Source organism: Capricornis sumatraensis, chromosome 1, assembly GCF_032405125.1.
Source record: "Capricornis sumatraensis isolate serow.1 chromosome 1, serow.2, whole genome shotgun sequence".
Classification (NCBI taxonomy): domain Eukaryota; kingdom Metazoa; phylum Chordata; class Mammalia; order Artiodactyla; family Bovidae; genus Capricornis; species Capricornis sumatraensis.
The window spans coordinates 181,098,681-181,124,621 of NC_091069.1; the positions used below are offsets into that span (position 1 = coordinate 181,098,681).

The following is a 25,941-nucleotide window of genomic DNA, read 5'->3' on the forward strand; positions in this document are numbered from 1 at the left end:
AGGTTCTGTGGGATGGGAGATCAAGTCTGCCTTCAGATTCTTGCCGGGAAATGCATCTTTGCTCTCTCAGTTCAATAACTTCCCAGAAAAAAATGGTCTTGCCAATTCATAACCAGGAAAGTTACTAACTTCCCAGCACTATGGGAAAAAAATAAATCGATCCTCGTAAAGTAAGGGATGAAAAGCAGTTTATTGAATTCCATACTGTTTTCTATCTATTAAAGCATATTAAGCCCCCACCTTAAAGCCCAGTTATTCATACATATGATTACAGATTTTAATCAATGGCTCTGAGTCGCAGAGATCTGGAAGTACCCGTTTTGAAAAGCCCTGAGTATTTCTTTAAAAACAATAATTCAAATGAATGATCTATTCTATGCTTTAGATATAGGAACAGAACTCCAAACTCTCATGTAATATCAGGAAGAGAGAATAATTTGAAGTTTTCAGGATTTATTTTGAAAGCAGTGCCAGTTCTTAAACTGGAACAATAGGTCTCTTTTTATTTGCACAGGTTAATATTGACTGAATTTAAATTCATTCAGCAAATTCAGGAGACAACTTCCTAGATCCAGCTTTGGTTCTACTATTTTACAATATATTTTTCATATTTTCCCATGTTTGCATTGTCTTGAAAGCACACAACAGATGTACAAACAAAAAATTTAAACATTTTGGAGAGGCAGGGAATGTTGTCTTCAATGAACATTTAAGAATATAATGTGTTCTGTTAAATTTGTGGTTTCATGACTTAATTAACTATTAGCAAATGGTGTATTATGGGGAAGCTAGGAACTGTAAAAAAAAATTTTGTTCAATAGTTATTTATCAGTAATGTAACAGTAGTAATAATTATATTACTCATTAAAAGCAAAACAAAACAACTTGAAAGAGATCTGATATATTTTCCCCAAGTACATTAACTTTTTACATACACAAATAATTAGATTGTAATTTCTTAAGAAAGATTTTCTTGGTTCTCTGCTGAGAAGTCTTTCCCTCCTCTGGCCCTCTGACTCCTGGTAGTGTTTCTTTCTTCACTGCAGCATATATAGTTCCTTTGTTGCCTGTCAGGCTTGTCTTCTAGGGTATGAACATCACGAAGGCAAAGATTATGTTCTCTCTGTCATCCCAGTGACTTGGCCATATTAAGTGATGTCACTCTTTGCAACCCCATGGACTGTAGCCTACACACTCCTCTGTCTGTGGGATTCTCCATATTAAGGTCATTTCTATTAAGAATAGAAAGTTCATTGAGTGAATAAAATATAAGTCGCTTGATTTTATAATAATATTTTCTTGTTTGGTTTTCATAGCACTTTCCATTATATCCTTGGCTATTACTTTGCCAACAAAGGTCCGTCTAGTCAAGGCTATTGTTTTTCCAGTGGTTATGTATGGATGTGAAAGTTGGACTGTGAAGAAAGCTGAGCACCGAAGAATTGATGCTTTTGAACTGCCGTGTTGGAGAAGACTCTTGAGAGTCCCTTGGACTGCAAGGAGATCCAACCAGTCCATTCTAAAGGAGATCAGCCCTGGGATTTCTTTGGAAGGAGTGATGCTAAAGCTGAAACTCCAGTACTTTGGCCACCTCATGCGAAGGGTTGACTCATTGGAAAAGACTCTGATGCTGGGAGGGATTGGGGGCAGGAGGAGAAGGGGACGACCAAGGATGAGATGGCTGGATGGCATCACCAACTCGATGGACGTGAGTGTGAGTGAACTCCGGGAGTTGGTGATGGACAGGGAGGCCTGGCGTGCTGCGATTGATGGGGTTGCAAAGAGTCAGACACGACTCAGTGACTGAACTGAACTGAAAGTAGCTAAAGACTTGGGGTTGACACTCACGTAGTACACAGCCTCCACTTCCCTTCCCTTCCTGTTTAAACAGCACTCAGATCTCACCCCAGCTCAAATGTAGCTCTCTAAATAATGGAGCATATTCACTGTGGACTTACCTTCTTGTTGTCCATGGAAGAGAACTATTGATCTTCCTCCCTTTGAAATCTGGTTAGGTGTAAAAACTTCCTCCTCCTTCTTGTTGGAAGCAATTTCTCTCCTGTTTTTGAAAATGAGCAACAGAGCAGCCTCTTCTCTGTTGTTCTCATCGTCCCATGGGGAACGGCATGTGCTTCATCGTCACCTGTACTTGTGCCTTGTCCCCAGTCTGCTGGTTTTCTCTTCCCTCCCCTGAGAGCCTGGACGGGCCACTCCTGTCTGCTCCTGGGAAGACTGCTCTGCATGCCTCACACTCTGATTCTTGTCTTTACTACCTTCCTGACCCCAGTGACTCTGAGGAACAGACTGTACTGCTCAGGAGCTTTTGAGAGCGCCAGTACTAAAGGGGTGGCATTTCCAGAGTCACACCTATCACATCTTTTATTTTTCAAGAGACCCTGGGATTTCTACATTTTGGGGTTGGTGGTAGAGGTGTTTTAGTTTCCTCCGCTCAAAAGGAGAAGTTGAATAAAAAGGACCAAAGTAGTAACATTTGCAGAGATGTGGATTGACCTAGAGACTGTCATACAGAATGAAGTAAGTCAGAAAGAGAAAAACAAATATTGTGTATTAATGTTTATACATGGAATCTGGAAAAGTGGTACAGATGAACTTATTTACAAGGCAGAAAAAGAGAATGATTCAGAGGACAAACACGTGAACATCAAGGGAGGAAATGAATTGGAAGATAGGGCCTGACATATATACACTACTTTGTATAAAATAGGTATCTAATGAGGACCTACCGTATGGCACAGGGAACTCTATTCAGTGCTCTGTGGTGACCTAAATGGGAAAGAAATCTAAAAAAGAGGGGATATATGTATACATATACCTGATTCATCTTGCTGTGACAGCAGAAATTAATACAACATTATAAAGCAACTATACTCCAATAAAAGTTAATTTAAAAAATAGTTTTTAAAAAGTGAGGGCTGAAATAAGTACGCAATGAAGATCTTTCTTGTCACTGATGTCTTAATCACTCTGCTGGTTGTGCATTTCAGGGCTGTCCTGTTCTTGTTCTCAATTAATCTATTACTTTTGCATAGTCTATTCATCTGGTTAGTGTTAAGGTTTTTTCAAAATTAGCCTTTCTATTTATGAACCTTTCACAAAGTTACTGGGGCAGTCCCCTTAGAATTTTGGCTTAGTAGGATACAAATTAGGGTTATGGTAGAATAATTTGTTTCTTTGTATTTCTGAAACAGAGGTTGCTATGGATTTATGTACATGGACTTAAATTTCTCATAAGAAAGTCCGGGCTCAAATTTGGCTCATGACCTTGGGTATATCAGTTTACCTGTCTATGCCTGAGTTGATTATAAATGGAAGTCAGTGGTCTATTCTCTGGAGTTTTGAGAAGGAATCAAGCAGATAAAGTGTATGCAAAGTGCTTTGTAAACTATATGGTACTGTATAAAAGCAAATTGTCATTAATAGATGTCTGACTATTCCCAATTGTTTCTGCTTGGTCAGTTAGTTCTGGATGAATAAATCGGAGAGGACAGGAAGGAAGGAAACAACACTGGGCTAGGAGTCGGGTGATCTGGAGTCTGTCCTGGTGCTGCTCAGGACTCACTGACTTGACGTGACCTTGGCAAAGGCACTCTGCCTCCTGCATTTCTATTGCGTCAATGGTAATATGAGGTGGGTTGAAACAAAGATGATATAGAGACTGTCATCTACTCAAAAAAAAAAACCCAAAAAACTATGGTTCTTTTTATTTTGAGTATAGCTGATAAGAGATGATTATTTATTTAGGGGTGTCTTTATGTTTCAGAGAAGGCGATGGCACCCCACTCCAGTACTCTTGCCTGGAAAATCCCATGGACGGAGGAGCCTGGTAGGCTGCAGTCCATGGGGTCGCTAGGAGTCGGACACAACTGAGTGACTTCATTTTCACTTTTCACTTTCATGCATTGGAGAAGGAAATGGCAACCCACTCTGGTGTCTGCCTGGAGAATCCCAGGGACGGGGGAGCCTGGTGGGCTGCGGTCTATGGGGTCGCACAGAGTCAGACACGACTGAAGCGACTTAGCAGCAGTCATTATGTTTAGATTACTGAAATGGAAGTTTTACCAATTATGAACCACGTGTGTGTGTGTGTGTGTGTGTGTGTGTGTGTGTGTGTGTTTGTGTGTACACATTTGATTTTGTGTTTTATTTTTTCGTGATGGAAATTTATGTTCTTCATGTGAACATTATAGGGAAAATTGCAGCATCCACTTAAGGACAATCCCTGTTAATATTGCTTCCAAATTCTTTCACATCCATGTAGCTTTGATTTCTTATAACATGCATTTTTTTTTCATTAACACTAGTCCAATCATACTTTATATATTTGATTGAAATTTTTTTTTACTTTTATGCAGTTTTGAAAGGTTACTTTCCTTTCACAGTTATTACAAAATATTGGCTATAGTCCCTGTGTTGTACAGGACATCCTAGATAATCCCGTGTTGTACAATATGCTCAGTAGTTTGTGCTCACTCCCTCATCGCTTATATTGCCCCTTCCCCAAACAATATATCTTGAATGCATAATTTTACGGAGTTATTTTAAGGAATGCGCCAAGGCTTAATTCTTCAAGCACTGAAAGGGACCTAATGGAATCTTCTATCTTCTGAATTTTTTGGTTTTCCTTGGGAGGAATGTATATATTTAGGGGAGGCGAAGTACTAAAAACAGATGAGATTCTGTATGAGAAATTTTGTCAATGACACCTCAAGCATATTTTGTTATATATTCTCTAGTAATTTTAATTCTTTTTTCCTTCAAAAAAGTATTGAGTATTTGTTACAAATCTTACACTATGCTAAGCCATGTAGATGCTCAAATGAGTTAAGATAATCCCTAATCAAAGGGATAGTTGGTATACTGTAGAAAAGAGCATGGATTAAAATTTATGAGAGGTGAAACAAATTTCCAACAGTATAGGATGAGGAGAGATTAATCTTGCTGAGGAGGAGGAGGGAAGTTAAAAAATATAGCATCTTTAAAGTGCTTTATAGATTATAAATGTTTTCCCATTTACTAACCTGTTTAAATATAGCACAGACTCTTGACAGGTTTAGAACAAAATATCATCTTTTGGAAATCAGTTTGAAATCCTTGAAACTCCTAAAGCCCAAGCAATGTAGAGAAAATACCAGTAAGATATATTGTTTGTTTGTTTGTTTTAATTAAGGTAGTACCCCAGTGCTCAAATTTCTCACAATTTGCCCTAATTGACATGGACAAATTTTTATATTTGAGCATGAATATCCTCCTATTAACTATAAGATATGCCCCAACTTGTATAATGTAGGCATTTAATTCCATGTATATTTTCAAGGTGAATTTAACTATTACTTATAGCACATTGGTTTGTGATCACAAAGCTAGAAGAAACCTCAATTCAATTATCTAACTTGATAGATAATGCATACAATATGCCTTATTTTTTTAAAAAAGTTATTTTCACAAAAGAAGTATCTTGCTCAAGTACAAAATCAGGACTATAATTGTGGTCTCCTGGATGAGATTTTTGCCACCAGGTCACAGCCAAAATCTGTTTAAAGATTGCAGCAAGTAGACTGTCATTTGATATTGAAGATTCTCTCATCTCCCTTTTGCTGTTCACACAGTATTTTTCCATGAATGCCTTTTAATATAATCAATGCTGTGTCCAGAGTTGCTAGAACTGTACATTGCTAATATTCAAAGAAATGTGACTCTTTTGTGGCATTTTTAGTAATGTATCTACTCCAGTATGGTAAGTGGCTTTCACTCATAAAACAAGGAAATATGGTGCTGAGAAGTCACTGCTTTGTCACCGCCTCAATTTTTAGTGACAAATCGTTTAAAGAGGAAACACATCTTTTTATTATGATACTACAGGGTTTTATTTAAGATTGTTTTATTGCAAAATAAAATTCTAATTTTATTTTATCTGAGCACATTAAATATAGCAAATCTTAAATTTCAGTAACTGTGGATACAATTTATTTAAAGATGCATAATTTTTCTGGCTGTGTGAATGTGATCTTTGGTTATAGTCTATATCATTTGGATGTTTTTAAAGCACTGTGTCCATTTTCGGACTCTGCAATTTAGAAGAACCTAATAAAAATAGAGCATGTGTGTGAAATGAGCACTTTAATGACAGGTTAAGGAATTAAAGTTGCTTAACCTGAAAAACAGGGAGCTCAGGAAACGTGCTAATTACCACCCTCAGGCTTCGAAGTGCTTTTGTGAAGCGCACTGTAGTCTCCCCTTCCCGCACAGAAAGGAGAGCTCTTGTTAGTGTTGGTGGGGCAGGGATTCAGCAGGGGGAACTCTTGCTGAGTCTTATTTGTCTTTTAAGACAGGAATTGATGACCTTCGGGTTTTTAAGTTGTCTCTACTTATGTCTGAATAAAATAATCTCACAAGTTATCTTTAAGTTCTGTTGTTACCTTTGGGGCAGAGAGATTCAAACAGATGTCCTTTGCAATGAAAATGGTTCAGTACAATGAAATGACTGACTTAGAAGACCTGGGAACTGTTTGACCAGCCCCTCATCCTACAGCTGAGGAATCGGAAGCTCAGAGAGAGTGGTGGAGAGAGAATTTGCAGGAAGGGCTATTGACTCTTCTGGAATAGCTTTTCCATCTTTCTGCCCTACTTTTGAGTGCTTGACTTCATGATCAAAAGTGCAGTGGATTTCATTGGTCACTACACAAAATTGAATTAATGCTTGGGTGGAAGATCAAGCTCAGGATAAATTGGGAAATGTACCTCTTTCAAAGTATTGCAGATGATGATTTATTCTGTTAGATCATTGGCTTTCTGCCAGTATGGCCAAGGACAAATAGATTTGTTGATTATAGATGATTAGCAGTTAGAAATTATGAAATTTTTGTTATGTCCTAGATCATTGAGCTCTTCTCCTATGAGCTATAAATAAATATGTAGGAGTGGGTGTCTCATACCCCACCACAACTGAACATTATTACTTGGAATTTTTCATACCCAGCCGTAATGTTAGTGTCTCAGCAAGTATTGCTTTCTGAGAGCCATGGTCACTACTAACTGCCTCCTTTTCTGTGATTTCAGATTGTGTAGGAAAGGAAAAGGCAGAGAGGTCCAGACAGATTTCCTTGTTGTGATAAACATGAAGTATAACAAGATGATAGATTTACAAATGGCCTGGATGCTGTTTTGCCCAACCTCTCATTGGACAGATATAAAACCTCAATCCAAATGAAAAAGATACAGCTGGTATTTGGTGGCAGGTAAGGATCAGGAACCAGAAATGAGAAAACATTTGAAAGAGAATACATTTGAAAGTTACCGATGTGTTATGGGTCCTCCTTGGGAAATAGTGATGGCAGTTTTTTAAGGACTTAAAATTAGCATACACATCTTTAGACAGGATGAGAGAAGGCATCTCATCACACATAATTCTCTTAATAGCATTAGTGTAAAGAGTTTTTCTGAAAGAGACGAAGGAACTAGTATTTAAAAAAGAGAAGGAACAATATGATGAGCGCTTGGAGAGGCTGAGGGGCTGTTGACAATTCAGGTTTCTCACCAGGGTTACCTGGTTTCTCTTTGAAAAATAGAAGTGATCATCACCTTTTGGGAGAAGATGATAAAAACAGTAAGCTCTCTGTTGCTATTTGATCACCTTTGACAAGTATCTAACCCTTTCAAATCTCCAGAGAAGCAAAGGTAAGTTATGGAACTGGCAGGATTATGGGAATTTATCATTCCTGCTTAATGTAGGAATCTAATCAATCTTTTTGGATTAATATTTAAATTTTCATTACATTTTTTGTCTTTTTTCTTCTTGCTCTTGGTAGTAAGTTATATTGGAGCCAGAATCTATGTTTAGCACCTTTATGGCCTTCAAGTCTCAAGAATACTGTACTATACACAGTTAATACTCTGTAAATCTTTTTGTTGTCATTGCTGTGTATGAAGCCTTGCTATTTGTACTTTTAATATTCATGTTGCTGTTTGGAAGAGACTGAAAAATCTTGTGTAATTCCTACATTTTATATTAGAGACTAAGGCTAGGAGAGAAGCCTATGTGAATTTATATACCTACATAGCTGCAAACCATAAACAGAATTTAGATTTACCCACTCTGTTTTTTAACCTCCTAGTCCAGAACACTAAATCTTTAAGTAAACAATTTTGTTAGAAACATTCACATAGCTATGATGAGCAACATTGCCTGAAATTCAAGACTTTAATGACTCTATTATTAATTAATTAGTTACTTGATTAAAAGGTTTATTTATTCAGCCATTAATATTTCTGGGACCTCTTGTGTGCTAAGCACTGGTCTACATAAGCGAATGCAGACATGTTTCTTCTTCTACATGAAGAAAATCAACAAAATTTTCTCACTTCATGGAATTTGTCTTCTGCTATAGGGGAGAAACAACCAAAGAAGTAAAACATTTTGTATATGTCAGATAGTATAAGGTGCCATGAAAAAAAATGAGCTGGGAAGGTGAGAAGGGGATTTTAGGAGGCATTGAGAGATTCATTTAGAATTTTACTTAGATGGGTCATGGAAGGCCTCACTGAAGAGGTGATATTTGGGCAAGGGTCTGGACTAGGTAAGGGATTAAGCCAGGAGCAAGCAAGGACCTGATCATTTGGAGGAACAGCATTCCAGGTAGAGGGAACAGCCAGTGCAGATGCTCTGAGGTAGGAGTATGCCCAGCAGGTATGCTGGGCAGCAAGGAGGCTGTGAAGTCAGTCAGGAGAGAATGTTGGAGATGAAGGTTCGTGAGGCCACTGTACCTCTCTATCCTCTGGCCCCATTTTTCCTGCTGGCAGCTATCATCACAGACAGATCTCAGGGACTCAGATGTGCAAAAGGACACCCCTGGGACTATTCAGCCTACCTTCTTCCTAACCTAGAATGCTTCTCACCAAAATCAGCTCCCTCAGACTACCAATACCTGAGTCTGCCAGGTTAACAATGAATACCCTGGAATTCTGAGCTGGGGCTGGGAGTTGACCTGCTCATGAATGCCCTTGGATACCAGAAATTTGAGATGGTACAGATAATTTCCCAGGAGAAAATGTGAATACCTCTTCTGATGTTGCAAGAGCCTCATATTACTGATAGGAAAGACAGAAGTGCAACGGGTTTACAAGAGGTGGCATTCTCTTGATCCTATTGGCAAGTCTGGTGGAGACCTCTGAAAAACTGCTGGAGAGCCAGATCAAGTTTCATTTTTAAAGGAGCTGTATGTTTTTCTACAAGATTCCTCAGAGCCCCTGCAAGTAACCTTTGGGGATTCACTGCATTGGTAAATCTGCATTAGCCCGTTGCCTTCTGGGAAAAGCTAATCCCACTGCTTCTGTCAGCAAGAGAAGTCAGCCCTTGAGCTGGAACCAGCTGTCCTGAGAAGAAACTGAGAGCTGGGGGAGAGTTTCAGATCTTCAGGGTAGGGTGAGGTATGCAAGCACCCCTAAGGAAATGCTGTAACCAGAAATGTAGATCCAGAAAAAGCACTTGTTTCTATTATTGTTAATCATAATAGCTTTCTTTAATATATTAGTTACGTGTATAATGCATTTTCCTATCCCTTACCTCATTGTCTCCTCTGCAAGCCTATATGGCCCTATTGTTGAAATGATGTGTGTAAACCAGCAGCTCTGCATCACCCAGGAGCTTATTAGAAATGCCTCATCTAGATCTAGTAGGCTAGAATTTGCATTTACTAAGACTCTAGCCTTTAAAATTTAAGAAGCTTTGCAGTTGGTCCATGGGGCAATCATTTCTCCCTGTTACAGTAAGGAAGTGGAGGAGCAGCATGGTTGGGTGACTGAGGCAGGGTCAGTCACGTTAGTAATAGTGAAGTGGGGGGGATCGTTCCCAGGCTTTGTGTCTTCTGGACCAGCAGTCTCTTGGCTCCACTCACTTCCTTCCTCTCCATTGACCCTTCGTAGCTTATCTGCAATGTACTAGCTTCAAAGGAAAAGCAACCCCTCTTCTCTGAAGCTGGGCTGTCACCTTCTCTTCTTCTGTCCACCAGCTGCCCTGGCCCCTCCCTCATCTGCTTGCTGGTTCTGGAAATGCAAACACCCTGAAAAGCTCTGCAGCATTGCTCGCAAGGAGCCAATAACGAGTGAATCTGATAAGAACTGCTGGCATCAGTCTCTTGCACTAGGTTTCTCTGCAAAATCTTTTTAGCTTCTTTGAAAGAAAGGGGTGCAGATTCAGATCAAGGCAACCAAGGGAATACAGCTAGGACATGCTAATGGGTACGAATGGGTCCCCCCCCCCAACCTTGCTCACGATTATGGGATGGCAGATGACGTCTGGCTCAGTACCACCCAGAAACATGTATGAAGTTGTCATGTCTGCAGAGAGCTTCCCAGCCCACCATTCACCATAGCTTACTCCAACCTTGGAACTCATATTCCCATTTTAAGGCTGTAAAACTGGGTCTAGATGTCACTGACATGACACACAGAAAGTGAGTGCTTCATCTTTTGCTGACTAATCTAACCAACAGGTAGGCGAAACTGAGTCCATTAGTAAACAGCACTTCATCTGCAGGAATCATGCTTTGGGAGAGGAAAAGTTCTAACAGAATTTTAAAGAATGTGACTCATAGTTCCTGAGCTATAATTCTTAAAGTAACAAAAGCTCACTAATCGCGCACTGAATCTTCATATTTTATTAGTCAGTTCAGCGAAAAATTTTCTATTTAGTGTGAACCTACTATGTGCATGATGGTCACCCTAGCAGGTGGGAGGAGGGGCTCAGTGATGAATGAGATTCTCTGTAGCCTATGTATGCATGTGCCCTGGGCAAACTATGATGGGTGACAAAAGGACACTCCTCCTTCCACCCTAAGGATGAAGGCTCAACCTGGGAGGTGACATTTGAGTCCTTTCATGACAGATGGGCAGCCTATGGACCTTCAGTCTCCAGAGGAGGGGCCTTCATGGGGGTGGGGCAGTGTATGCAAAGACACAGATGAAAGTGCTTGGTTTATATCTGAAGCAGTAAATGAACAATGCATTGACTGTGACTTTTAACCTATGAACTCAGAGGAAAAAGAAATATGTTTTCATTTTCTTTCAATTGTGTCTTTGTTGTTGTTTAGCCACTAAGTCATATCTGACCTTTTTACCATCCCATGGCCGGCCAGGCTCTTCTGTCCGTGGAATCATCCAGGCAAGCATACTGGTGTGGGTTGCGACTTCCTTCTCCAGGGGATCATCCCATTCCAGGGATCAAACCTGTGTCCCCTGCTTGGAGGAGGTATCTTTATCACTGAGCCACCAAGGAAGCCCTTCCTTCAATGAAATCAACCTAAATCTGAGTTTCTTTCTCTCTCCCTGGTGATAAATTAATTATTGGGCCTTATTCCCTTCCTGCCAGGTATAGTCCAGGTCCTACCAGGGTCTTATGAGTCTCAGAGCACTTGCAATTATTCGCCGCTGCCCTGGAGTGTGTGCCATGCCTGGGATGTGAGCATCTTGACTGCTACCAAGCTCTTCTTTGCCTGAGTTGCACTCCCCAGGCAGCCATGCCACCGTCATTCACCCACTTCACCTCTGCACTCTCCTGGATAGATTCTTAATCCAAAGGGAAATTTTACCCCCACCTAGATGTTCTTAAGCGAAGAAGCCAATGGCACCCAATTCCAGTATTCTTGCCTGGAAAATCCATGGATGGAGGAGCCTCGTAGCCTGCAGTCCATGGGGTCGTTAAGAGTTGGACACGACTGAGTGACTTCACTTTTCACTTTTTACTTTCATGCCTTGGAGAAGGAAATGGCAACCCAATCCAGTGTTCTTGCCTGGAGAATCCCAGGGACGGGGAAGCCTGGTGGGCTGCCGTCTATGGGGTCGCACAGAGTCAGACACGACTGAAGCGACTTAGCAGCAGCAGCAGCAGATGTTCTTAAGAGCCCCTTTCATAGTCTCCTCAGTAACTCTATTCTTTTCCAAGAGCTCTGGTCATCAGATAGACCGGAGCTGTCTTCCTTACTGGAAAAATCCCTGAGTTGAGGAAACGCTACCTTAGGTGACCTACTTCAAGTAGCAAAGGCAAAGGAGAACAAATGGGAGTGAACATTTTGACAAACAGTGACACCACCTGCCGAGTTCCTGGACACGAGGCATGAGGCAGGCAAAGGAGAGTGGTGGGTGCTCACCCTGGGTGCTTTGTTGGGGCGGTGGGAAGAGGGAGCAGTGGGGGGGCCTCTTCCACTGACTCCTCTGGTTTCCTGACTGAGGTCATAAGGGCCTGCATTTTGGTCTGAATCTCAGCTTTCTAAACCCTTTTGTCGCATGTGAACTTGCCTCCAGTGCTCATTCAGAACGAGAGTCGGCTCACCCTCCACTCTAAGCTGGGCAGCTTTCACCCCGGATCCTGTCACCTTCTGTGTCTTTGCTGCATCAGCACCATGCTCCAAGGTCTCTGGTGTTTTCATCCCTATTCTCCACTGGCTTAGCTTATCAACCTGCTCAAGTCTCTCCTATTTAGAAGTGCAGCAGCGGCAGCAGCACATGAAAAGTCCTCTTTACCTGCCATCACTTTCCAAATCCTTTCTTGACTCTCTCCTTCACAAAATCCCTGATCATGCCTGAGACACCGCTAGGGCAGCTCCAGTCTTGGAAAGACAGATGGGGTCTGCGACTTACTGTAAATTCTCGGAAAATACACCGTAAGCCGTCTGAAGTCTCAAGTTCATAATTTCTAAAATGATAACGGTGCGGCCAACTTTGAAGTGCTCTTGTCAGGGTTCAGTAAAAAAGTAGGTAAATTACTTAACACAGCCCTTGTATATAGTGGACACTAAAGATATGGCACTATTATTATCATCCAGACATACTGTACCCTTGGCCTGAAAACCTACTCTCTCCCTCTCACATTCATCCCATTTACCTGGCAGATTTCTGCTTATCCTTTAATACTCTGTTCTGGTATCTGCTCCCATTTTATTCCCCTTCCCCCTCAGCCCAGTATAGTCCCAGTGCCCTCTCATGGTACCCAAGACATTGTCTGAAGTTTGTTAATTATCTGCCTCCTGTCAACACAACTCTGGGAGCTCCTTGAGAACGGCACCTCTTGTCTCCATGTCCTTGTTCAGGCCCTGACATGTTGTCAACACTCAAATACTTACTGAATTTGATTTCATTTCACAGAGATTTTCATAGCGCTTACTATGTGCTAGGCACTTCTCGTGTGTTAAGTCGCTTCAGTCGTGTCTGACACTTTGCCACCCTGTGGACTCTTCCGTCTTTGAGACCCACCAGGCTCTTTTGTCCAAGGGATCCTCCAGCCACGAATTCTGGAATGGATTGCCATTCCCTTCTCCAGGGGATCTTCCCTACCCAGGGACTGAACCCGCGTTTCTGATGTCTCCTGCATTGGCAGGCAGATTCTTTGCCTTGCAAAATGTTGAATAAATAAAGGAAATGAGTTCTTTGATTCATGTTGAAAGTGGTATAAAATGTACGTTATGACACTGATGAAAAAGAGACCAACATGATTATAACACTGAACAGAAATTTGCTTATTGTCAAAATGCCAAAATACTTGTTTTACCCTGATTTTGAATTACTGAAGGAAGAAACTTCTATTCGTATTTTCTTTTCCATTAGAGGAAAGCAAAAACTGGAACAGAGTTTAATTTCAGTCACCTCTGGAGTGTGGTCCCACAGTCTTTTTCCTACAAGGATCCATTATACTTTTGAGCAGCTGTTTAGAACAGATGAACTTCCTAAAATGGCCCTGGAGAGAAAAAAAAGCAAACAGGCAGCTGCTTGACCTTTTTCCAAACGAAAAAACAAACCCTGATCAGTTGGTCTTGATTGACACATGTGGACTCAAGGAGTCTTTGATCAGTTTTTGTACCAAATTACCCGTGTTGATTACTCACTGCTTGCTAATGTTATACCACAGATCTTCTGGTGGGTCTGATGTATGTTTCCATTTTAGCTCCAGAAACGCAGTCAGCTGCGGACTGCAGCTGGGCCAGTGGTGACCTATGGGGAGATGAAGAGAAAGTGTTCCTTAGTTTTTCTATGGATCAGTTGCTTAGGGATTACCTGGTAGAGTTGAATTAGGCAGGTTTATAGGACCCACCCTGAATCTACTGGTTCAGGATCCAGAGAGGATTCCTGGATGTTGTGTGGAGAGCAAATACCCCTAATGTAACTTGTAGAGCAACACAGTTTGAGTGCTGCTGTCTGAGCTTGGACTGCCTTAACAATATTCCATAGATTGTTGTTGTTTTTCAGTCACTCAGTTGTGTCCAACTCTTTGCAAAACCATGGACTGCAGCATACCAGGCTTCCCTGTCTTTCAGCATCTCTGAGTCCACTCAAATTCATGTCCGTTGAGTCAATGATGGCATTCAACCATCTCATGCCCCCTTGTCCTCTTGCCTTCAATCTTTCCCAGCATCAGGGTCTTTTCTAATGAGTTGGGTCTTTGCATCAGGTGGCCAAAGTATTGGAGCTTCAGCATCAGTCCTTCCAATGAATATTCAGGACTGATTTCCTTTAGGATCGACTGGTTTGTTCTCTTTGCAGTCCAAAGGACTCTCAAGAGTCTTCTCCAACACCACAGTTCAAAAGAGTCAGTTCTTTGCCACTCAGCCTTCTTTATGGTCCAACTCTCACATCCATACATGACTACTGAAAAAACCATAGCTTTGACGAGATGGACCTTTGTCAGCAAAGTAATGTCTCCGCTTTTTAATATGCTGTTTAGGTTTGTCATAGCTTTTCTTTCCAGGAGCAAGTGTCTTTTAATTTCATGGCTGCATGTGAATTCTGGGAGGGACACAAGCATTCAGACCATTCAACCACTGAGGTAGCAGTATGACCTTTTACTGTGTCATAGAAGGTGGGAATAACTCTAGAACTTAATTTGACATTTCCAAAAGAAAGACAGATTCTCTTTTTTCTTTCTTGCTGGATGTGATCAATTCCTTGATGTTTAGACCTGCACAGACGCTTAGAGACTGAGTTTGCATTAGAACAAACTTAAATCTGTTTTGGCTTAGTTGTGCTGGTGATTTCAATTCTGTTTTCTGTGCCTGTAGGAAGGAAAAAAGGAATGGATTTTCTGGATGATAAGCATTTGAATTGCTAGAGAATGATAAAAATAAGCCCCACAGAGTAGTGGTTAAAGAGTTGATATATGAGGCAGGGCTGTAGTCACCACCTGAGTGATGGCAGCTGCCCCCCAGAAATTTTCTTTCAAACTTTGTAACAGCTGCTTAATATAGCAGGGAAGTGTTTCTTTTTAAAGCCCTGTTAGGAGGTGCTGGTGCAGATGAGCGTGTCCTCTCTGACATCTCAGAATGGTTTTTCATGTCATTCGTCACACCGGCATAAGAATTATGATTTTAAAGTGATGGCTGCTGCAGATCTCTTGAAATCACCTAACACTCCAGCTACTGCCAGAGCACACCAGCAACTATAGCCAGAGAACTCTTATATATGTTTAGAATCCAATCCTTTGCCTAAGGACATGTGCGACCGATCTATAACTATTGTCCGGTAGATTTATCTTATATCAGAGTGCAATTCTGACACTCTCACCACCTCAGTTTATCTTGCTGCTGCTGCTAAGTCGCTTCAGTCGTGTCCGACTCTGTGCGACCCCATAGACAGCAGCCCACCAGGCTCCCCCGTCCCTGGGATTCTCCAGGCAAGAACACTGGAGTGGGTTGCCATTTCCTTCTCCAATGCATGAAAGTGAAAAGTGAAAGGAAGTCGCTTAGTCGTGTCTGACTCTTCACGACCCCGTGGACTGCAGCCTACCAGGCTCTTCCGTCCATGGGGTTTTCCAGGCAAGAGTACTGGAGTGGGGTGCCATTGCCTTCTCCACAGTTTATCTTGCTTGAGGATATAATCTAATCCTTGTATTCAGTTGCCTTCTGTACTCCAATGACTTGTATGTCTCCAGGTGGGAATAATCTCATGAAGTTCAGACCCAAACCCCTTCAGCTCTACAGGCCTGGGTTGAACACTTAATCCTCTCCCGCATTATTCCCGTTTCCCTGTTTTTTTCCAACTTGCCAAATGGCAACACAGTCTCCCAGGTCCTGACAGCAGAAACTGAGAGCTCTCCTCAGGATCGCCCTCTCCTCACCCAGTTAGACTCCATGTACCCATTTGTCATCCCTAGTTTAGATGGTGATGTCCCTCTGGTTCTACTATCTCAGTTCCGACACTCATCACTTCTTCTCTGCCATTATGGATGTCCCTGCTCCTGCTGGCAGTACCTCTTCTCCCCTCTGCCATTTACAATAAAGCATGGATTCTATGCTCTGTATTATACTGAGCCAGGTGGCTTGCAGTCAGGAACAGTACTGAATGAATGTGATGCTTATAGGCCATCCCTGAGCTGACTACAATACTGAACATCACAACAACTTGAGGACTTGGTTAGCTGAGTCTAGCGTGTATGCTAAGTCACTTCAGTTGTGTCCGAATCTGTGCAACCCTGTGGGCAGTAGTCTGCCAGGCTTCTCTATTCATGGGATTCTCCAGACAAGAATACTGGAGTGGGTTGCCATGCCTTCCTCCAGGGGATCTTCCCAACCCAGGGATGGAACCCTTGCCTCTTATATCTCCTGCATTGGCAGGCAGGTTCTTTACCACTAGCACCACCTGGAAAGCCCTAGCTGAGTCCAGCACCAGGCCCTTATTAAATACATTTATGTAAATAAATTATTTAGCCTAATTTAGGGCAGATTCCCAATCTCCCCATTCTGTAACCCTGGCAGCTCATGAACTGAAACCTTAATTGTAAGGTCATTTTTACTTATTATTATGGGTCTAGCACTAAACTACTTGGCAAATAGAATGTGCTTTGTTTTAGTATGCTTAAATAAATAGTAATTTTTTTTGTGAACTGAATCGATGCAAGAAGGTACTTCTTTGTATACTTGGGAGCGAGAGACCCTCAGATCAAATAGAGAAGGATCCATTCATTTATAAATATACATGCTGCAGTTAAAGAGAAGAAGCAAGTCACCTGAGCTTTTCTGTCTGGGCTGTTCTAATGCCTCTCACGTCCCTTCCTGGGTTTCCCACTGTGCATTCACTGATCTCTGTTGCTGAGTTTTCTGTCTGCACCAGAGCTCATCTCACCATCTAACCTCTTTGGCTTTGACCATGTAATGACCCAAATAACCCCTGCAATAGCGTCTTCATTTCCCTTTCCTGCCATCACCTCCCAACCAGAGGTCACCACCTCCTACGTCACCACCCTAGCCTATTTGGGTGTATAGTCCCTCAAGCTCCTTTTACCTCATCAACCTGGGCCCCGGGCAGAGTCCCTTTGCACCGTCTGCTTCTGGAGCAGGCATCGCCCTCTCGGTCCTGTTTCACACCTGGCTATGGCGTGAGTCTTCTAAGTGCTCCACTTGGTCTCACTCTGTGTTAGAAAGGTTTGAAGCACTGACCGTTACTTTCAGACTTTGCCAAGGGCCCTCCAAAGTCCCTCCCCTGCTTCTGCCTTTTGAAAACTGCTTTCTTAGCATTGAGGGATTAGGACCTGTGAGACCAGTTATTTTTTTCTATTAATGGAAGAAGCCCACAGTCTGGAAATCCTTTGCCAACCCAGGAGCAAAAGAGGTTTGTTTTTGTTATTTTCATCTCTTAAACTGTGAGGTTTTACAAGCACACCTTCCTCTGGTGGCAGAGAGGATGAGAGAGAGAATTTTATATTCTCCAGCTCAGGAAGAATTACACTGTAATTCTGTACTACAGCTCAGAACAACCTCTCAGGCTCCAAGCTGAAGCGCCACTGCCTGTTCAGCTGGATCCCCGATACTGAACAACTACATGGAGAAATGGCACACAGCAGCTGTCATGGTTTAACAGCTGTAGAACAATAAGATGCTTGCCATTAGGTCTGATCCCTGGGTGTGGTGGTAGTACACTGGGCTTCCTCATGAGAGAAGCTTTATGCAGATCTCCTTATGATCTGAAGATGGTGCAGAACTCTTTATCTGCTGCTGATCTTCCCAGCCCCACCGTGCACATCTCACTCTGCAGCCGTACCCAGCTCCTCACATTACCCGTGCAAGTCTGGCCTTGCACGCTTCCTTTATTCCTCCCGACCCTTATTTTGCTAGGATGTTGCTGCTTTTTCTACTTCTTTCTTTTGTGTTTAAAATACTTACTACTCTCCAAAACAGGAATCTGGAGTAGCATAGTAGCTGTAGCAAGTGTGCGCAGTTGTGTCTGAGTCTTTGTGACCCCACAGACTGTAGCCCGCCAGGCTCCTCAGAGCAGTGCTTCTCAAAGGTGGTCCCGGCTCCTGCAACCTTAGCCTTACCTGGGACCTTATTAAGAGTACAGACCTCCGGCCCCAACCTAGACCTCCTGTATCAGAAACTCTGGGGTGGAGCCCAGCAGTCTGTGTTTGAGTGAGCCCTCCAGGGGGTTCTGAAACATACTTGAATTTGAGAACCATTGCTTTAAACTGAATTCCACATCCTCCTCTTACCCTAGGGGGCGCTGTCAAAGGTTTTGTTATAGTGGATATAAGTCAGGCTGGCTTACAGGAAGGCCCTAGAATTCTGCATTAAACCATGGAACTGACCCTGTTTTCATTTGCTTCATAAATGGTTAGGGAGGAATCCTTAGTAAATGGAAGGGAATATGGTGGGCTTTGAGGAAATTTCAGGTGTGACTCAGACATGAATTTTGCACGTTTATGAACTGAGGGGAAAGGAGGGAGGTTTAAGAACAGCTACCAACTACAGGGCAAGAATTGGCAAATGGTCTAAGAGGAACTTTCTGGAGGGAGAGAATGCTTCTTGGTTACAGCATAGGGACATGGATGAGTTTGAATCATTTAAGGACGATCATTAAATTCAAGGGATGAGAGAACAAGGCTCAGAGAGGAATAGTCCCTGACCTTGAAAAGTTCCCAATGGGAGAGAGGGGGCGGGAGGGAGAGGAGACAGATACAATAACCACGGTGGCTACCAGTGCAGAGTGTGAGCTCTGCCGCCAGCCTGGCTCACATTCTGTACCTGCCCTTTACTTGCCGTGTGAATCTGAGCAATTTCCCTAACCCCCCTGTCTCTGACTCAGGTCCCTCATCTGTAAAGGGGAACAGTAAGAGCCTCTACTACACAAGCTTGTGAGGATAAGCACACAGTAATAGATGAAACGCATTTGGAACACTTAGCCTGGCACATAGTAAGGGCCCCTGTAGGTGTTATTTATTTTGTCTTTAAGTATTGTGATGGCAACTTGCATGACGCACCCAGAAGTGGGTGTTCTATAATGTAAATGTTCTGATGATGTTTTGCTCATGGTGGACTAGTTCTAGGAAGCATTTAGACAGTGAGCCCAACTAAGCTCAGTGGAATGACTTTGTATTGGTCAAGAATACAGTGCCAGAACTTATTTGATCAGAAAATGATTCCAGTGTTTACTCTTTTGACTAATGGATTCTCAATCAATCTGTTTCAAACTTATAAGCTAGTATTGCCTAATTCAGAACAACCAATGCCAGGCAGCCCACCCATGGTACTGCCTTTGTGTAAGATAAAAACATGCTAGAAGCTGTCTTCTGCATCACTCAAAGGCAACTTGCACTAAAAAATGGAGAGTAAGGGTCACATTTCATCCACATTAGTACCAAGGCATTCTGCCCATGCACAGACCAAATGGCTTTTTTCTCCCCTATTTCTAAATTTAGAGTTTCCTATTCTTTGGAGTCATTTGTATCTTCCTGTTAGAAGAAAAAGAAAAGCAATATACTGAATTAACTAGCAAAATGACTAGAAATTATTATTCATTGGAGCAATTGGAAATACAGTTCAAAGGAAACTCTCTCTGTGTATAGGTATCAAATGCCCCAGGCATCACTGCATGGGGTAGAGTTTGCCTGCTACAACATCCAGGGTTTCTGTCTGGTCCACCCTTGTGCAGAGGGGAGGTGAGGGATGGCGAGGAGGAATGAAGTCCTCTTAGCCTTTCACTTCACAAGGTATTGTAGATGCTGGGCTCAGGTTTGCCTCTGGAATTACATTTAGTCAACCCTCCATATGAGAGCCAAAAGAGTGCTGGTTATCTGGAGGATTATAGTTTGAAAGGTAAGGAAAGAGTAGAGGCCATACTTGGAATGCCGTTTTTGTGTGTACGGTTGGGGGTAATGAGCTATTCTTTCTACACCAAGTTATGCCACCTCTGTGATGTATGTTTGGGCTGGGGTCAGGAAGACAGCCTGTCACTGTGGAGTGAGCAAATCCAGATTGTGGGCCATGGGCTTACCAGACACTGTGTGTCTACCCAAACATTGTATCAGCTTGTGAGGGCTATTCTAACAAAACATGATAACCTGAGTGGCTTAATCAACAGACATGTGCTTTTTCTCAGTTCTGGAAACGAGAAGTCCAAGATCAAGGTGCCAGCAAGGCTGGTCCCTTCTGAGGGCTGTGGAAGAAAATCTGCTCTGTGACCCACCCCCCAAGCTTTTGATGGCCTGTTGGTGATCTCTGCTGCTCCTTGGAGGGTAGAGGCCTCACCCTGCCTCTGCCTTCACCTTCACATGGCATTCTCCCTGCACATGTCTATCTCCAAATTGCCCCCAAATGTATTGGGTTACAGCTCATTCTCATGACCTCATTTAGCTCAGCTACCTTTGTAAAGACCCTATCTATAAATATGGTTATATTTTAACCATACTAGAGGTCAGGGCTGCAGCATATGAATTTGGGGAATGCTCAGTGCAACCCACACACTCACATATAATCCCTGGTAGCTCAGATGGTAACGGAGAAGGAAATGGCAACCCACTCCACTACTCTTGCCTGGAAAATCCCATGGACGAAGGAGCCTGGTGGGCTGCCGTCTCTGGGGTCGCACAGAGTCGGACATGACTGAAGTGACTTAGCACCAGCAGCTCAGATGGTAAAGAATCTGCCTGCAATGCAGAAAATACAGGAGACCCGGGTTCAATCCCTGGGTTGAGAAGATCCTCTGGAGAAGGAAATGCCTACCTACTCTAGTATACTTGTCTGGGAAATTGCATGGACAGAGGAGCCTGGAGGGCTATAGGCCATGGGGTTGCAACGGTCAGACACGGCTTAGCGACTAACACTTTCACATATAATGAATCCACTGTAATTCAGTCCCATATACCATTGCTTGAAGACAGCCGTGAACCATGAAATGAGAAACCTGTGGGGTGGTGCCAGCTCTACCTGCAAGTTGCAATTTACTCAGACACATAGACTCTGAGGCCTCTTCTCCTATATAAATAGGGGATTTGGTGGTGTTCTCTTATATTTCTTTTATCTAGGACTAGTTTGTACATCCTTCTCTGAAGTTCTCCCAATCCGTCAAGGAAGTCTTATGTTGGTTAATAGCATCATACTTAGCCTCTTGGCTTCTAGTGATGTGAGCTGGGTCAAGGACTCCCCCAACAGATAATTCCAAGCACTTATCCCAACAGGGGAGGAAGAACTGATTTATGCTTTTAACTGTCAAGAAAACTCATGGAGCCTTCTGGTTTTGTGGATGTTTAACGGGTTCCTATCATTGCCATCATCCTCTACATTCTCCATATGAACAGGCTTTGTCAAAAGTGTAACCCTCCAGTCAATTGCCTGAAGTGAGGTCTTAGATTTAGGACTCTCTTGGAGCATGGACAGCACCAGATGTCACCTGTCAGCACAACCGAAGCAAATGATAAGCCACACGACACAGATCTGAGTTGTTTCCCTGATCTGCTGAGCCTTTAGTGAGTACCTGTGAAGTACACTTGGGGAAGGTTGAATTTCAAGCATCTTAGTAACCTATTTTATAGACACACATGACATTCAGATTCTTAATTTATTTTTGAATGTTTTGTATGTATGTGTGTATTTTATCAGAGCAAACATTTTCAAATATCATAAACTTACTATCTGTGTATATTGAGCAAGATGCTTCGCCTCTCTGAGCATCAGATTCCTTATCTATAAAGCAGGCACAAAAATCTCCATTCTGTCCCCTTCTTAGGATTGTGAAAATGGATCTGCTGAAATGGTGGACAATGACCAAAGATGAAGAGAGAGACCATCTGTCCATGTTTATATCTATTGTCTTGGATGGCAATTAATAGCATCTCCTTGTACTCCCAAAAATGCTTGTTTGCATAATGAATTATATGATCATCTTATAAAACAATAAGTGTGAAGATTCTTCATCATTCATGTCACTATACAAATGATCTTAAATTCTGGTTCTTAAATAATCTCACTTAAAACAAAATATTTCTTAGGGAATCTGTTGACTTCTGCCCCAATTCAATGCTGAATTTTCCTCTGCTCAAGCCCCTTCACGAAAATGCATGTACTCTTAGCTTAAAATTTCCCCAGTTTTGCTATTCAGGGGGCCACTGCTTTGGGAAAGATCCCCAGTGCCCTCCTTATTTGTTGATAGTAATAAATCCTTCCTTCTAAAAAAATTTTTTAAAGAATAATTTTCCTTTTACTTACTTCATAGATTCAGAATAATCTACTTGCTATGAGCTCAGTAGACCAGATGCATTCATGTAATTGATGTCAGGGGCCCTGGTGCACCTCAGGTGGGCCCCACTGCTGCTTTGCCCCAGGACTGTCCCGGGCTCTGCCAGCACTCAGGCTGTCCACAGGCTTCAGTCACTCCACTGGTTTCCCCCCACTGCTTACTCTACCCCTGGGATACAGGATAATACTAGCTTTCCTGGTTCACCCATTTCTTTCTGCTCCTGAAAGCATGTACTTAAGCCCTGTCCATTCTGAGGATAAAACCGCTGAGCTCACTGGTAGACAGATGGCCATGTAAAGAATAAAAACATGGGGAGGCTGCAGAGTTTAAGAAAGGATACAGTGTTCTTACGAAGTCCTTGGTCTATGTTTCCCTACTCTCTTGTGTTGACAGTAACTGCAAACCCCAGTGGGCTACTATCCTCTACATTTATGCCTAAGGCTGGGACACACCACAGCTCTTTTTTCCTTAGATTCCATTTTCTCCTTTTGGAAGAAGCATGCCCACCTCAATATCCTGTCTCTCAACCAATGTCAAATAACAGGTTATAGTCTTTTCTTGAAAGAGCGTTTGCATCTCAGAAGATTTATAGACTGGAGAACATTCATTTAATGAGGGCTTTTATTCCTCTAATTATATGGGGCTTCCCTGGTAGCTCAGATGGTAAAGCGTCTGCCTACAATGCAGGAGACCCAGGTTCGATCCCTGGGTTGGGAAGATCCGCTGGAGAAGGAAATGGCAACCCACTCCAGTATTCTTGTCTGGAGAATTCCATGAACCGAGGAGCCTAAAGAGTTGGACATGACTGAGCGACTTCACTTTCACTTTATTACTATTATCATTAAAATTTTTGGTAGTGGAAAGCAACTTAGGGATCACAAAATCTACTGCACCTCCTTCCCCTTCATACAGTTGAAGAAAATGGAAGTTTGGAGATGAGTAACTATCCTTTAATCACAGAGAGGGTCTTCAAGCTCAAGATTTCATTTCAATAAACCATCACAGTCATTTATGTATCATTTTGTTCTTGTAAGATATGTTAGATCTGTTTGCCAATGAATAATGAAATTCTAGATGGATTATATAGTTTCTAAAAGTATATCACAAACGCTTAGTTTCTTCCTTCTGTGGGTTGTAGTGGCCAGATTTTGGCATCAACACTTTTGATCTTCATGAGGTTTTGATTATTTAGAAAGCAACTGATCAGAGTTTGCAGCATGTAATAATTTATCATGTAATTGTCATGTAATAATTATGGCATGTAGTCATTTGTCATGAGGACAATAACTGCCACTTGGGTTGTTCTAGCAATTAAATGAGATAGGGCATGAAAAATCATGAGCACGAGTGTGAATTACTTGGGCTACAAAGCTAGTTGTGGAGTGATTTCTCAGTGAGAGAGCCAAGTCTTAAAACCCCCAGCACTGACATTCGACCGAGTTGGATTCAAGGACTGGGTGATTGTGAAAGGTCTCTGAATGTAGTCTTCAAGATTGCAGAAGGCCTACTGTGCTTCTGTATACAAAATAGCATTCTTTGCATTTTTCTTGCTAACACACTAGGCCTCTTTGTGGTTGTCCTCTTTGTGGGGCTCCTCCTCTAGGCAACCTGCTGGTGTGACGACGTTACCTGCAGCAAGTAAATCAGTGATGAGAATACCTCCCCATGCTTAGGAGATTCAGGGAGGCGAATCACCCATAGTTACTCATTTCATGGACAAAACTAGCCTTCTAATGCTCAATTTCTACCAAGGCCTGGTTTTAGACATCCCCTTCTCCTAGCCAGAGCCCTCAACTTGAAGTGGCTATTCCCCCTGAATCCAAGCAACTGCACCTCTCATTTGCATGCAGATCTCTTACTGCCTTTTATATTGTGCTATAGCCTATCTCCCTACTTTTTTTTCACTGTATCTCCCAGTATGCCTTGAGGAGAATCTGACACATAGTAATAGCTCTTGAAATGGGCACTGAAATTGAGCTGAGCAGGGGAAAGAAGATGAGGGAATTCAGTGGATCGGGGCCAGATCTTTACTCCTCATGGAATGCTTCCAACTCTTTTTAGTGCCGAGGGTTCTAAACTTCATCATTGTACCTGGGCTGCGTATTTCTATGGCACTGATAGATTCCTTGGCAGCAACTTGGTGGCAGGGAAGCTCAGAAACATTTATGGAAATGTAAGCAAATTGATTAATAAGGGAGGCAAAAAGAAGCCCACACAGTTTTCCCCTCCATGCTCTGTTACTTTTAAACAGAAACAAATCCTAGTGTTTGTGTTATCACTTCAACAGTTTGGTAAATAACGGAGCCTTCTCACTGATCTGTCCTCTTGTGCTTGCAGTGGTAAAATGTGATGATTAGTCATGGATAAAAACTCTATGTATGCATCTTTCCAAACTGCTTTGGCAATATGTATGCAGGAATTTGAGGTAAATAGAGATGAATGGATGGGTATCCACGTACAGTAATGATTTTAACATGTGTTCACTGACTGGGAATTTTCAATTTTGCTCGCACCAAATTAAAAAAAAAATCCTGACACTGTAGTGATTTTAATCTTATTTTTCAGCAGCAGGAGAACCTTATTTTTCAAAGCTTTTGTTAAAAGATCCAGAACAGTCCTCAAAATAGTTGGAGAGGGAGGTATGTGCTAGAGAGGTTGGTTTCTTTTTGTTATCTCCCACCCTATCCTAGGCCCTTCTTACAACTCTAGATCTCTATGGAACACAGAGAACTTCCGCATTATTTCCCATCTTTATCACTTAGGCAGTTTGCTATAAATGACTATTGAACTGGAAGTCAAGACAGAGCAGTTCTAGTTCTGCCTTAACCATTAACTTGCTATAACATTGAGTAAGCCAAACTCTTTCCCTGGGTCTCAAGTTTCTTCACTGATGAGATAAAGGAATTTGTCTATATGAGCTCCTTGGTATGGTAACCTAAGGAGTGATAGTTTCATTTTAGTCAGTTTTATAATGAAAAGCTATTTAGTCCTTTACAATTAACTTAAAATTACGTGATTTTAGCACTAGGTATGGGCTTGTTCAGCGTTAGTTTTCTTCTATGATCTCCAAATTTCCTTTCTTTTTGTGGGCCAGGATGTTTTGTGGTATGCCTCCATTTCACAGTGGGCTTCAGCTTCTCACCTCACTAGAGGATTGTTTCCAGTCCGTATGAGCTTTCCCATTCATTACCTCCTGTGATCTTTATGGAAAATGTGTGACGGAGCAAGGAGGGTGCTGCATGTCCATTTTACAGTAGGGAAAGTGTTAAACTCACCCACCTGGCCCAAAGTCACACAGCTGGTGAGTAATGATGGTTTTTTCCCACCTACTCATCTGATGCTTTTCTACTGTTTATTGGGTATTTTGACCTCTTAGGAAACTGGTAGTTAGAGAACATAACTAATCCATGGAGTTTCCATCAAAAGTCTCATGAA

General features: G+C 42.1%; 1 non-coding gene across 1 annotated transcript; it reads left to right on the forward strand.

Annotated features, from left to right (window-relative positions):
• Window positions 1-23,151: 23,151 nt before the first annotated feature.
• Window positions 23,152-23,223, forward strand: TRNAC-ACA (transfer RNA cysteine (anticodon ACA)). The gene has a single exon. It is a non-coding gene; the product is annotated as a tRNA-Cys (tRNA).
• The last annotated feature ends 2,718 nt before the right edge of the window (window positions 23,224-25,941 follow it).